Source organism: Chiloscyllium plagiosum, chromosome 32 (assembly GCF_004010195.1).
Source record: "Chiloscyllium plagiosum isolate BGI_BamShark_2017 chromosome 32, ASM401019v2, whole genome shotgun sequence".
Lineage (NCBI taxonomy): Eukaryota > Metazoa > Chordata > Chondrichthyes > Orectolobiformes > Hemiscylliidae > Chiloscyllium > Chiloscyllium plagiosum.
This window is the reverse complement of record NC_057741.1, coordinates 5,155,613-5,161,614: the sequence shown is the minus strand read 5'-3', so window position 1 is coordinate 5,161,614 and position 6,002 is coordinate 5,155,613.

Sequence of the window (6,002 nt, the reverse complement as noted above, 5' to 3'; positions counted from 1 at the left end):
TTATTTAATTTTAATGCAGGAAATGCAAATTTTAACAAGTAATACACATTTCACTTTTATTGATCGTTTACTCATTTTCATAGAAGAGATCTAAAAATTACATTCTGCTCATTTTTTAAACTCTCTGTTGCTCCACGTTGTATTGCACAATTCAGTTTCTGTAGTATTGTGAAATAGCAGTTAATAATGACCTTTTCATTTCTGATCATTACATTCCACTTTATAAAAACAAGTGTCTTTAAGTGTCACAGAAGTGCAAATATCACAATTAAAATTTCTGGCAGTACACAGTCAACGGGTCATGTAAATTAAAAAATGTAAGCATTCTGATAAAACTGTGTGATGCTCTTAAGTGAAGTATTAACGCTATGTTTTGTAACTATGTAACGGATATTCTTGCCAGTGGTGTTGTTCAAACCACTCCTGTTTATCGGTTGTTTTTAAAACAAGTTATTGGAAATGGTCTGGATTTGTCTAATTCTTATTCAGATAACATTAATTTAACAGTTCATCTGGTGGAATCAGTGGATAATGGGGAACTGTAGTTTGAAGTAAGTGTATTAAGTGTAGTAGGATTTTTAAAACAACTATTCTCATTTTATACATTTTGAATTCTGAAAAATAATAAACATTATTTTTATAAAATCAAAATGATTTGAATGGTGGAAGTCTAAAATAAGAACAGAAGAAGCTGTAAAACCACAAGATCTGTGGACAAAAAGGATTCTAAACAACTTCTATTTAAATTCCACTCACTTTCCACAAATAAACTATGTTGCACTAGGTACCTACATGGGTCACTGTTATGCCTGCCTTTGTTGCATATGTCACGCATTAATTATTCTAGTCCTACTCTGGCCCTCAACTCATCTCTTCTTTTTTCCAGTACATTGATGACCAATGCTACCTCTTACACTTGCCATGAATTGGAAAATTCCCTGGATAATTCAATCCTATAAGTAGTATAGACTGAATCTGAGGACGTGTTCCTTCAATTGCAGACTTGTTTTCCTTCATTGTTGTTGATAGGATTATCTGTCACTGGCAGCTGCGGGAAAGAAGCAGCCTGTGACTGGAGGAGCAGCAAGAACATATCAGCAAATATACAAGTTAGGAGTCAACCATTCAGTCCCTGGAGCCTGCACCATCATTTAATAAGATTGTGGCTGATCACATCACAACTTTAACTCCCCATTTCTACTTAGAGTTACCAAGAATCTATTCACCTCTTTCACCATTCACCATTCCATTGCCCATTGAGGAAAGGTGTTCCAAAGTGTCATGACCATCTAAAAGAGAGATTAAATCCTCTTTACTATTGTCTTAAATAGATGACCGCTTACTTTAAGCAATAACCCCTAGTTCCTGTACTCAATATTCTGACCGATAAAGGAAAGCATACCAAACGCCTTCACTATCCTATCTATCTGCGACTCCACTTTCAAGGAGCTATGAACCTGCACTCCAAGGTTTCTTTGTTCAGCAACACTCCCTAGGACCTTACCATTAAGTGTACAGGTCCTGCTAAGATTTGCTTTCCCAAAATGCAACACCTCGCATTTATCCGAATTAAACTTCATCTGCCACTTCTCAGCCAATTGACCCATCTGGTCCAGATCCTGTTGTAATCTGAGGTAACCTTCTTTGCTGTCCTCTATACCACCAATTTTGGTGTCATCTGCAAACTTATTACCTATACCTCTTAGGCTCACGTCCAAATCATTGATATGAATGACGAAAAGTAGTGGACCCAGCACCGATCCTTGTGGCACTCCCAGAAAAGGAAACATACTTTCCACATTCAACCAGTCAAACCTCCTCACAATCTTACTTGTTTTGCTGGCAGTCAGGAAGGCTGCTGAGGCTGAGGTGTGTGGACAGCTTGGGATGGTGGGGAACGAGATGCAACACTTACCAGACCAAAGCCTGGAGATCAAGTGCTAGGACTTTGGGTGTAAACATTTATGATGTCTTATCTCAAAATGTCTCACATAGCATGAATTACTTAAGCTGTATTTGACTATGTTAGAGAGGTGAAAATTTAGCTTTGAAAGTAAGTTCCTGGTCATAGCTTTTGAGTGTAGAAGTGTGTGTCAGTTTTTTTTTTAAACTTCTGCTGTTGATGTATGACTGCCAATTTAAGTACAATAATGTCTGGGAAATTAATACTTTCCTTGCATGCTCTGATTTGAAGTTTAATGTAGCAGTGATGATTGTTGAGGATTTTGCTGAATTTTTCTAAACCTGCTTCTGTTTCAGTCCACATACTAAAATATTAATGCATATGCAGAAAATGATGTTGCTACTGAATTCATAATCCATTAAAGGAGTTAGTGAGTGTTTAAAAAAGAGGCATAAAAACCAAAATGTAACCCCTGAAAATGAGAAAAGTAGCTGTCGAGAAAACATCATGATGCGGCTGTACAGGACATTGGTTAGGCCACTGTTGGAATATTGCGTGTAATTCTGGTCTCCTTCCCATCGGAAAGATGTTGTGAAACTTGAAAGGGTTCAGAAAAGATTTACAAGGATGTTGCCAGGGTTGGAGAATCTGAGCTACAGAGAGAGGCTGAACAGGCTGGGGCTGTTTTCCCTGCCTGTACTCTTCATCAGTACTGTAGAAATATACCGACTTTTAAGCAAGGCAGGGAAAGGTGGGAGGAGAAGAATTTAAAAACTATGATGGAATGGAATGCAGGGGAAAGGTGAAACAATGTTAAAAGGACAAGAACCAAAGAATCTCTGCAGAGAGATCACCCAATTATTGATTTGCCTTCCCAGCGTAGAGGAAGTTAGATTGTGAGCAGCAAATAAAGTACACCCAACTGAAAAGTACAAGTTAATCGCTATTGTTCCTGAAATGACTTTGATTGTGAAGATGGAAGAAGTAAAAGGAGATGTCCTGTGCTTCTGTCAGAAAGGAAGTGGGTGTTGGGGGTGATAGAAGAATGGACCACTCTGAAGAAGGGTTATTAGACTTGAAATGTTAACTACATTTCTCTCTCCACAAATGCTGCTAGATATGCTGAATTTCTCCAGCAATTTCTGTTTTTGTTAGTGGACCACAATATGGTGACAGACCTTTTGAAATGCAGGAAAGGGACGTAAGGTAGGAATGACAGAGGATGGTGTTTTGAATGTGGATGTTGTTGGGTTGGAAGATGCAAACCAGGAAAACCCATCATTGTACTGTGGCTGTAATGGGAGTGAAAGCAGATGTTCAGGAAATGGAACAGACATCGTTGAGAGCCGTGCCAAGAAAGGTTGATACAATATTACTGGTATGAAGGATTTCATTGTTAGAACTGATGAACTGGAAGAATGAAAGAGAGTCTCTTATAAGAAATAGGGATGTGAGGTAGTCTAGTTGATGAGCTTATAGTGAATATTGAGAGGCAATCCATCCTTGTAAGTGGGAACTGAGAAATCATGCGAGGAGGTAGAAATGGAATATGAGGAAATCATGGTCACTAAAATGTTTTGTTCAAATTGAGATGTAGGACATGTCATCAATAAATTCATCAAAGTACTTACAAGAGGAAAGGAAGAGGTCCTATGCGGTTGATATATTCTACATACTTCAGTTTTATGCAGGAGCTCATACTCATCAGGATCTCACTTAGATTCACCTTACAAAGCTTTTAAACTGAGGTGACGAGACTGAAAAGATAATGTCCTCAGTGCCACCCTATTGACAATAAATGATTTTGAATGATTCACATAGCCTTCTGTTGTTACCACTGGTGTTTTGTTTGCTTTCTTCCTTAAATTAGAAATGCATTTTTGATGGTTTGCATAGTGGTTGCGATATTAAGCCATACTGATGAGATTCAGTCTTTGAGTTAGCTGTTCTCAACGAGTAGCAAAGGCTTCAAAATCTGCATCAGGAATCCTAGGATAAGTAGCGAAAAAATGCTCAAGTTATGTGTTCCAGCAACTAACAGTGGCGCGTATAGATGTATATACAATAGATACAAGCTCCGGGTAAGCATAGCTTCATTATATTGTTTCTCCTTCCCCAATGCTTAAGTTCATTATTGCTTAAACTTGTTTAAGCTTGAACACTTTTTTAAAAAAAAAAATGTTTGGATGAGGTATGGGGAGTTGCCAGAACCCATGGGAATCCACCCAACTGTTGAGTCAGTGCCTTCAGGGGAATGAGAAAAAGGAATCACCTATGATAAAAAGGTAAGTCTCATTAACGATATGGATGGAACTTTCCCTTACTTTATAGCGGTGGGTAAAAATTCTGTATGTTGGGAGTTCAAATCATTGTCTGTATTGAACTAATTGCCAAAGGAGGAAACTGGTTTACTAAATCTAAAGTAGTTTCAGGTATGAAATCTTTGAAGATATCATCTCATTTACACTTGTTAATGTTTCATGTCAGTAGTTTACAACAGTTATCTAAAGGGAAGACCTTAAAAAGTGATCAGTATAACTCTCAAGATCTTAAAATGGCAATGCAAATTTTTAACCATAACATGAACCCTGAACTAATCATTTGATTGCTTCTTAATCCAGCGAAGTGGAGAATAGTGACATTTGCAGACTGATACAATTTAAGCATTTTATTGTCTCCTGTGACACAAAACAAAAAGTATTTGCCACAGGTCTGTTTCACAGCTTCTTATTGAATTTTGTGTGGGTGGATGGTTGGGTTTTTTTTTGCGGTTAGGTTTTTTTTGAGTTGAAATGCTTTGTCTTATTAAGAACAGTAGATAAAGAGGTTTCACAAATGAAGTTGCATCAGAGAAAATAGCATTTGCCCAGCTGATTGCCCCAGTTCTAGGAAACCTGCGCAGAATTGCTTTTAGGTTGAGAAACTCACTGCTAAAATAGTGCTTTCTACACTGCGGTTCTGACCATCACTCTGTACTGAAGCTGACTTTCAAACATTGATTGGGTAGTGCCTACCTTTGATAATATGGGAAAAGTAGATTAAAGCCTTACCAATTGGATTAAATTATGTAAACTCAACAAGTAATTTCTGGTTAACATCTGCCTGATCTCAGACAGGTTGCAGCTCAGTATGGGGAGCATCGCAGCTGGATTCATGGTAAGTGCTGGACTTCGAGACTCAAGTGGCCAAGTGTAGGACCCCACAACCTCCAGAGAAATAACAAGAGCTAAGCAGGACAAAAGCAAAGTCGAACACTGTCGAGCCTTGACTTATGATAAGCACAGGCTGAGAAGAAGGGGAGCGCACTACACCAACAGTTCTTTCTGTGGCCCCAAATAAGGTGGCAACCTTAGAACTTTGGGTTTAGTTGTAAGATCTACATTGATTATAGTTATAGTCTGAGACAGTCATTTGCGATACAAATGTAACTATGCTGGTAATCCAGCTAATTTTCTGAATACATGGGTTCAAACCCCACCAAGGTCAATAAAAATCTGGAATTAAAAACTCATCTAATGGGTGACAACTGTCAGTTGTCATAAAAGCCCATTTGGTTCACAGATGTCTTTTTACCTGCTCTGGCCTATATTTTATTCCAGACCCATAGCAATGTGGTTGACTCTTAACTACCCTTCCAGCAATAAATGCTGGCCAAGCCTTCGATGCCTACATCCCATGACTGAGTAACACAAAACATCTGAAAGTTTACTATTCTTGACTAGTTACACGACCCAATCCAGGTAAGAATATGTTTTCACAAATTTTACAGAATGTATAAAGTTTATCACAGTAATTTTTTTCTTTAGTACTTGTAATCAAAGCAGTGGTTTTACAGTCTATTCACTTTAGTATACCAGTTCGCAACACTGACTGGGTACAGGTCTCTTGTTCTGTTCTATGGACTGAATTTCATCTTCAGTTACTGACCTTTCATCCTGTGTAATGAACCACTAAAACTCAGGACTTTTTATCTCTTACTGGCCAATATCTGTGTGCATGATCAGAGCTATAATGAACTCTAATTGGTTTAATCGTGTATCATCAATCTAAGATTTGCTGAACAAAAATGCCCAATTCCTGATTAGAGTCAGAGGTGTAC